Source organism: Crotalus tigris, unplaced genomic scaffold (assembly GCF_016545835.1).
Source record: "Crotalus tigris isolate CLP2741 ecotype Arizona unplaced genomic scaffold, ASM1654583v1 scf7180000024454.734221, whole genome shotgun sequence".
NCBI classification, from domain to species: domain Eukaryota; kingdom Metazoa; phylum Chordata; class Lepidosauria; order Squamata; family Viperidae; genus Crotalus; species Crotalus tigris.
Window position 1 is genome coordinate 243,891 of NW_024100623.1, and position 9,308 is coordinate 253,198.

General features: G+C 38.1%; 1 protein-coding gene across 7 annotated transcripts in view; it reads right to left on the reverse strand.

Annotated features, from left to right (window-relative positions):
* The window catches only part of LOC120303067 (sodium channel protein type 1 subunit alpha), a 103,843-nt gene extending 95,926 nt beyond the window's left edge, over positions 1-7,917 (reverse strand). For 4 of the 7 annotated variants that reach the window (XM_039332209.1, XM_039332206.1, XM_039332210.1 and 1 more), the window contains exon 1: positions 7,420-7,916. The gene's annotated coding sequence lies outside the window, so the exon portion shown is untranslated. Of the gene's footprint in view, positions 1-6,111; positions 6,357-6,432; positions 6,855-7,419 lie in introns of those variants that run through there. The other 3 variants (XM_039332213.1, XM_039332212.1, XM_039332211.1) reach the window with 3 other exon arrangements.
* Positions 7,918-9,308: the final 1,391 nt, after the last annotated feature.

Consider the following 9,308-nt stretch of genomic DNA (forward strand, 5'->3'; position numbering starts at 1 on the left):
GTTTTTATGAGCTGTAACTTAGCTACATCAAAAGGTTTCAGGCAATCTTAGAAGAACTCAAAAAATGCAAGAGGTTTTTTTTTTTAACACATTACAATTGTTAGTTGATGAAGCCCTGTAATCTGTCTCACATGAAATCTGCATCTGAATAATCACTCTGTCCTTTCCTTTCTCCACCCATCCTAATTTAAATTCTCCACCAATTCAAGCTACTCTTGTATCTGAGGAAGGGAGCTTATGCCTTTTAATAAAAATGTGTGAGTCAGCAAATATAAATTTCGTAATAAATGAAAAGATGCTACCAGATTCTTTTTGCCAGCTGAGACTAGTATGGCCTCCTTCTACAATAGAGGCCCAAAATTATCTTCATGCCTATGGCAGGGCTAAAACCGAAAGACTCTTGGTTTATAGTTTGGTGACTTTGGGACATTTGATTTGTCCTAAACGCTGGGTTGGGGTGGTGATAATTACAGCAAGCCCTCAGAATTGGCTACATCAGAACAACTGTTTTGATAAGGATCCTATTTCCAGTTGTGGCTGTTTGAATTGAATTCCATGGACTGGTTTGGTACTATATGAAGAAGTCGGCCTCACAAGTTCCAGAGGAGATTACTGGTGCAATCACCTTCAGGTACTTTCATCCAGGCAAGCAAACTGGGAGGAATAAATCTGCCCCACCATACTGAAGAAGAGAGCACAGCAACTGGAAGCTGCTCCTCTCCTGGATGTCGGAAAGGGTAAGTGTCCATGGAATAATAAAAGGAGGACAAAATTGCCTTTCACAGGTGCCAAATTGCCCTTCAACACTGTCCCTGGGAAGGAAAATACTTTTAACTACTTTTAATTCACTGCTGCTCCACTCATCTCTGCAAGCTATTGCTACTCCAAACCATTTCTGAAAGGGGGAAGGAAACCCACATCCATTTGTATAAGGGGATTCAACTACTCTGAACAGTTATAAGAAGAACAATTTTTTTACATTGGCTGGCTAGAAATATAACAAATCACAAACTATTGTTTAGAAACCACAATAGCCGAATTCAGGCAACACGCAAAGCCCCAAATCAAGCAATAAACTAAGCATTTATAGCACAACATAATGTCCAGGCTCACTGCCATTAAATGCTCAAATCACAAATACCCAGAGCCGGCTTCTAGTACTGCTGTGAAAATTCCAATGCAAATTTAAGCAGGCTTAGAGATAATTCATCTATGGAACACTATACAGGAGATCTATTTTATAATAAAATATACTTTGGGAGGTAGAGTCATTCAGAATTAAAAGATTAAAATAATTTGCTTTTTACACAATCATTTTTAGCCAATTTTGGGGATTCTGATAACCAGCAATTATACCGATTACTAGCATGTAGGAACTAGCATATAGACAACATGGCAAATCATACATTGTTGTGGAAGTTTGCCTACGGTAATAACAAATATGCTTTCTTTGCCCATGAGCTAATGTCATAACTCCAAGTGGAAATAGCTTGGAATCTGGAGGAATGGTATATGTATATCAAGTATAGAATTAGAGACAGCAAACTAAGGGCCTCAAAAAATATTTGGTAAATCAACTAAATTTCATCTTCCCTTAGAAATGTTGTCAAACAGTTGGTGATAGACTGGCATCATTGAACATTTGCATCCTCCTCCTTCTAAATATGTCATTTGGGAGAGGGGAGGAAGAGAGCTTCACTGTCAAATGCGAATTTTCCCAAAGAATGGATTCCAACTTCCACATTTGTCCTCCTGTGCAAGTAAAGTTTTTGCGGTATGGTAACACGGAAAGTTCTTCCTATTTAGCACAAGTGAGAGTGCCTAAGATGATCCTATGCTGCACTGTCCAAGCAAGCAGAGGCAGCTCCAGCAGGCCATTAAATAGCAGAGTGCATCTCTTTAATTTAATAATAATAATGATAAAGTTGGAAGGGACCTTGGAGGTCATCTAGTCCAACCCCCTGCTCAGGCAGGAAACCCTATACCATTTCGGACAAATGGCTGTCCAGTTTCTTCTTAAAAACTTCCAGTGTTAGCGCATTCACCACTTCTGGAGGCAGGTTGTTCCACTGGTTAATTGTTCTAACTGTCAGGAAGTTTCTCCTTAGTTGTAGGTTGCTTCTCTCTTTGGTTAGTTTCCACGCGTTGCTTCTTGTCCTGCCTTCAGGTGCTTTGGAGAATAGCTTGACTCCCTCTTCTTTGTGGCAGGCCCTGAAATATTGGAACACTGCTATCAGGGCCCCCCTTGTCCTTCTCTTCGTTAAACTAGACATACCCAATTCCAGCAACCGTTCCTTATATGTTTTAGCCTACAGTCCCCTAATCATCTTTGTTGCTCTTCTCTGTACTCTTTCTAGAGTCTCAACATCTTTTTTACATCGTGGTGACCAAAACTGGATGCAGTATTCCAAGTATAGCCTTACCAAGGCATTGTAAAGTGGTATTAATACTTCACGTGATCTTGATTCTATCCCTCTGTTAATGCAGCCTAGCACTGTGTTGGCTTTTTTGGCAGCTGCAGCACACTGCTGGCTCATATTTAGATGATTGTCCACTAGGACTCCGAGATCCCTCCCACAGTTACTACTATTGAGCAAGGTACTCCCTATACTGTACCTGTACATTTGGTTTTTCTTGCCTAAATGTAGAACCTTACTTTTTTCAACATTGAATTTCATTTTGTTAGATAGCACCCAGTATTCAAGTCTGTCCAGATCCTCCTGTATCCTAAGCCTGTCTTATGGAGTGTTGGCTATTCCTGCCAGCTTGGTGTCATCTGCAAATTTGATGAGTTCCCCATCTATCCCCTTGTCCAGATCGTTGATGAAGATGTTGAAGAGCACTGGGCCTAGAACAGAGCCCTGGGGCACCCCACTACACACTTCCCTCCATGTAGATGCGGTTCCATTGAGGACCACACGCTGAGTACGGCCGGTCAGCCAGCTATGGATCCATCTGGTGGTGATGCTGTCTAACCTGCATTTTTCTATCTTCTCAAGTAGTAGGTTGTGGTCTACTTTGTCAAATGCCTTACTGAAGTCCAAGTAAAGTATATCCACAACATTCCTCTGGTCCACTAATTTTGTCACTTGGTCAAAGAATGCAATAAGATTTGTCTGGCATGATCTGTTTTTGACAAACCCATGTTGGCGTTTAGCAATCACTTTGTTTGCCTGTAGGTGTTCGCTGATTCGTTGTTTGATTATCTTTTCCAGAATCTTCCCAGGTATTGAGGTCAGGCTGATAGTCTGTAATTTCCTGGGTTCTTTTTTTCCCCTTTTTTGAAGATGGGAACTATATCAGCTCTTTTCCAGTCCTCTGGTAGTTCCCCAGTGCTCCAGGATCTTTGAAAAATATAGTTCAGTGGTTCTGAGATCACATCTGCCAGTTCCTTAAGAACCTTGGGGTATAAGCCATCTGGTCCTGGTGATTTGAACTCGTCTAGGCTGGACAGGTGTTCACTTACCATTTTCTTGCCTATCTTAACTTGTATTTCTATTTTGTTTTTTATGGCACTATTTTTGATAGGTTGGTCTGTTTTTTCCCTTTGTGTAAAGACAGATGCGAAAAACAAGTTAAATAGTTCTGCTTTCTCCCTGTTGCTTGTCACCTTCTTGCCACTTTCACCTACTAATGGACCAATCGTTTCCTTCACTTTTTTCTTGTTTTTTTTTCATGTTGAAAGAAGCTTTTTTTGTTATTTTTGACTTTGGTTGCAAGCCTTAGTTCAATCAAAACTCTTTAGTCTCTCTCATTACCAGATTAAGTTATTATTCCATCATAAAATAACAATGCTCTAAGATTTAAGAGGTACAAAAATAAATAGAAATAATGCCATGGTTTTAGACACACACTGGTAAATGCAGTTACACACACACACACATACACACACACATATCAGTATTTCATTAGTAGTAATTCTGATGTTGAACTTTTAAATGGGGGCAGAGATTTAGAGTTTATAAAGCTATTAAGACGTGAATCTCAGATTAGTTGTCTTTTGTAAATTCAATACAAAGTTAGCCATGACTTCTTTAGGTCCAATTTATTTGGACGGTATCTAACTAATTTAGTCAAAAAATGATTTGCAAGAGAAAACAAATGTAAGAATAATGGGCATGTGAACTGGGAATAAAAAAGCGGAACAGAGAAATGGTCGCTGAGAGCACAATGTCTGATGACATTGTATTTTATTGTTTTCCCACTATGTGATATGTTATTTGTTTCTAGATATAACAATATACATATACATATGTAACAATATTAGATGTCCTTTGCTTACAATTCTGTTGAGTTGTTTGTCCCGAACTGCAGAAGCTTTTCACAAAACTCATCCATACAGGCCAATCCCAGATGTTAGCAATACTGAGTTTTTAAATAATTTCCTATGGGACATTTTGTAAGCATCTGCCCTCCTACTCCATTTACAGAGCTTTTACATGACCAAGATTACATTGTACAACTTGGTTTGCTTAGGAGGATACGTGGGCCATTACTGAAAAACATGCAGTGGCAATGGCCAGAAAGCAGCTTAACCCAATTCTATAAGAAAATCAGTCTTATTCGAACATTCTAAGTCAGGGGTCTCCAAACTTGGCCCTTTTATGACTTGTGGACTTCAACTCCCAGAATTCCTCAGCCAGGCATGCTGGCTGAGGAATTCTGGGAGTTGAAGTCCACAAGTCATAAAAGGGCCAAGTTTGAAGACCCCTGTTCTAAGTCATACTTTATAAATAAACAATAATTATCTGGGACTACAGAATGTGCTCAGACATAAAACATAGTTCACAAGCCACAACGGCTAGGTCCACATTGTGCACTAAATAAAAACAAAGCATGTTTCAAACATGGTGTATGTTGTACCACCAAATCAAATTATGGACAATGTTCCCAAAACTGCTTTCCTTCCTTGTTTAAACTTTGTAATGAGTCCCACAAATTTTCCGAGCACCGCTTTATATAATCATTCAAGCTTCATTGAGATATAGCATCGGTTAATATATATCTCAGCTATGGTTTATTTTAATCATGTCTTACTAATATGGAATGGCTGGTTTAGATATTTAAGATATTAGTTAATTAGATAGTTAGATATTAGTTAATTAGATAATTAACTAATTCAACATGCTTAGTCAAAGCCAATGAAATGGCATTCTGGCTTAGCATGGTAAGTGAACTCAACCAGTAATCCTGTTTCACAATTACATTGAATTAATGTTATTTATGGAGTGTTAATAAAAAGGTTCAATGGGAATTATATTACTTGTCTGAGCCTAGTGCCCTCTAGAGGTTTCTACACTATAACACCCATCATTCCCTTCTCCATGTTGTCTAGAGATGAAGGCAGTTTACCTCACTTATCCTACTAAATTCCATGAGACTTGCTTCCAACTACACAAATATAGAATTGCATTGTCATGCTGTCTTTACACCTACTATCCTATGCTTATTTGTTTAGGAGAACATTCTAAGCAGATCTATGAATTCACATCATAACGATGAACAGAAATATGTCAGTTTGAATGGAACTGAATCAATACCCACAACTTTCTGTAAAATACACACATTCTTTTCAGTTACCAATGCAAAAGAATATACTACATACCCTACTAATGGAGAAAAAAAAACTGTAGATCTAAACAATCCTTAAGGTTACAATCTTATATTCAGAAACAAAGTTCACTGAAACAAACAGGACCTATTTCTATTAAATAAACCTGGACATAGGTTTTAAACTATAAAATTTGTTACCCTGAGGACTAAAACATATAACTGCATAATAATACAAAATGTCTTCTTCTTTTATCCAGAATTCTCTAGTCTCTCCAGATATGGCATTTTTTAAAGAAAAACTTTTCAGTGATATTTCTAACTACCCTAAATTGATCTTTTAAACATCACATCTTGTATAATTCTTCAAAACGTAAATTACAAGACTTTAAGGCTGGAATTCACTGTACAGCCTATCTCCTGTGCATTAAACCTGAATATAAATAGCAGCAATTAAAAAGCTATCACGTCTCACCACCTCTCATCAAGTACAGTATTCGTTAAAGTCCACAATAATGTTCACTCCAATGATAATAAGAAAATGAGAATCAGGCTACTTACCCCTTAGATGTGAATGAATAACAGAGCTGAAAACATTCACTGCTTGTTTGGACCAAAGTGAGAGAAATGAAAGGCACAAGTAACATCCTGCAGCTAAATAAGGACAGCCCTTCCTATCTCTTGTATGTTAGGGATGCTTCACTGCTTAAAGAAGAAGAAAAAAAGCAGTATGTGTGAATACTGCCTTCCAGAATGCAACAACCAGCTGGCAATTTAATGAGTTAGTGTGCTGACTGAATAAATACATTGCCCACCCCCCAACCTAATAGCTTTTAATTTAAATTCTCTCTCTGTTTCTCACACACACAAATGCCCACTCACCCAAAACACATCTGTATATGCACACTTTTAAAACAATCTTAAGTGTGCTTTTTGTCGCGCTCAAGACTAGCCCCCCTGCTGCCGCTGTCCAAGGTCCTGCAGAAATCTCCCCAGCTTTAGGGCACATTCAAAGCAATCATGCTGCCTCATTAAGCAGCAGTTCTCTGACAAACCTAGCTCTCGGGCTTGCAATTCCATTCACAAGCCTGCTGCATCACAACTATTCTCCCTATTGCTGGAGGCCTATTCTGATGCAGCTCATATCGGAGTTCTGGATCCCTCTCTTCCTGTCAATGCTGCAGTAAACTGAAACAATAGGAGCCTCTTAGGGAATCAGTACTTTCCCCTGTACAGCCTGCTTGAACAGAGTTCAGCATATTTCCTAAACCGCTGTACCTGCACAAATCATCTACCGCAACCATCACCAAAGGAGCTTTGTCTAGAATCTGCAGAGCAGTCACTGTAGAATTTTGTCTGCAGTATCATTCATATATGTATGTGTGTGTGTGTGTGTGATTATTAGTGAAGATCTTCCTCCAGGGCTTTTTAAAAACAAAACACAGAAGCCCAGATAAACAGGTCTCTTGTGAAAGGAGGATAGCTTCTACTTCCATATATATAAATCCCAAGCAATGCAAAAAGTCACAGTGAATAGCCCTTTTCATGAATATTTCTCCACACTCACAGTATACCAGGAAGGAAATGGAATTATTTAATTGCTTAATCCATCTAATCAACAGAAATTATCCCGTAGGCAGAGAAGATGTTTGCTAAGCAAATATCTGATATATTATTGATTCATTTGCAGACTGTTTCAAAGCTAAAACCTAGTAAAAATATGCTATCCATGCAAAGAAAGCTGAACGTATTTTTCTCTCCTAATAATTCCCCCATCTACCCCCCCCCCGCTCTCTTCATCATACCGCATGACTGTAGGGAGGGGGAATCTCTCCGCAAAGTATTAAAACATGCAATTAAAATTATTACCTACGTAGATGTAGCAAAAGGTCATAATCCAACTTCCATGCTCCCATGAAGCATTAGGCTGTTCAGGTCAATAGAGACTCTTTCTCTCTCCTATACTTGACCTAGACTGCCTTACATAATGAGGAGTCAGAACTGAATCTGGAATGTCATCCCTGGCAGGAAGAGCAAAACACTGGCAAGCAGATGGGCTGGTTTGTAAGAAGATACCCAAGTCTCTTCTTTTCTTCTTGGACTGCTCTGGGGAAAGCAAGCTTAGCGCTGAAAGGCTGATGTCCTCCTTCCCCTAGAAGGAATAGCCAGACTAGAGAGGAGCGTTAGAGAAGCGTGACAGTCAGCAAAAGCTAACCTAACACAATTCCTGCTATCATGCTACAGGACTGCATAGCAGCAGCTAGTGTGAGCTACAGCAAGGCAAAATAAAGAAAGAGGCATGCTTTGCCTGGGTGTCTCGTGCTGGTGAGCAGAAGGCAGAGGAAGAGGAACTGAAGGTCAGATTCTCTAAAATGAATTTTCTAAAGGGATGTTTAAGTCAGCAAATGACTCATTGAACATAGGTAAATGTGTTGCTGCTGAGAGAAAATCCTTTGGGTCAGCTTCTGTGGTTCAAAGACTGGGTCACATTTTCAGCTTAAAGGTATTTGATACATCTGGAGGTCAGTGTAGATTAAATGTGCAGACTGGATTCGCTAGAATTTCTTTTCATTTTGGTTAGCTAGAATTTTAGTTCATTATTTTCTAGAGATTATAATCTCAGAATTCCTTGGAGGGTTATTTGGCTGAGAAATGTACCAAATGCAAGTAAAAGCGAACAGTAATGCTTGATTTGGATGTTTTGAATTGAGATGTATGCAGAATTCTGTTACTGGGTAATCTTAAAGACTTTTATGAATTACTGTATAATTGTTCAATTTCTTTCTCCTCCCTCAAAGTACTTTTTTAATTTTTTAGAAAATGACGGGGAAGAAAAAATAACTCTTGAAGTGAATATATTTTGAAATTCTTAATTGAATTATTGTATAAGTTCATTATGACTTTACAGTGTATTAAATGATGTTGATAGTATTATCAAATTATAAGACAAGTAATCAGTCATCTACAATTCAGATGAATTATCCTGGACAATTCAAAATAGATCTTCCCCTCTTCTTCTTGTTATAGGTATAGGTAAGTTTCTTTTTAAGGAGGAGGATCAATCAATTAACCATAAAGGTAATTAACACCACCACGAGTGTCAGTAATGAATGGAATTTTCTATCATGAATTTAATGCATTCAGACCATTTATTCTATTAACTATCAAAAAAATCTGGAAAATAGGAATCTCATAATAGGTGTGAAGAAAAAACTTTTTTTGTTTTGACTTTGTTTTGGACTTGATCCCTTTGATAGTTTGATCTTATGTGATAGTACTTTGTACATAAAAATTAACAGAAAGAGTAATGTATATCCATTCACACTCTCTCCAAAAAAGATTATTTTTAATCCATCCATCCATCCTTCTCTTAAACCCTTTCTCTTGCAGTTCTTTGAGATTTACCCATGCTTTGCAGAAGTAAGATTATTCATTTTGATTTGGAGAAATCAGAAATATAGGATATTCTAGTTTTGCTTGCACCATGTAAATATTATATGACTCTACCTGATTTGGCAGCGGGAGGTGGTGTAGTGTCCTTCCTTTCCTATTGCTAATGTTTCTTTCAAATGCTAATTTCCCCCTTTGCCTGTTGCAGCAAACCACAGAGATGATCTCAACTAAAACTGTATTCCTATTATGGTCCTAAGGTCTGTATGATTATGTCAATTAGGTCTCACCTGCATATTCCTTTTCTTCACAATCATTATCTACTAAGATGCCTCTATTCTTTCAAATCTCTGATTAAGGATTGTGTT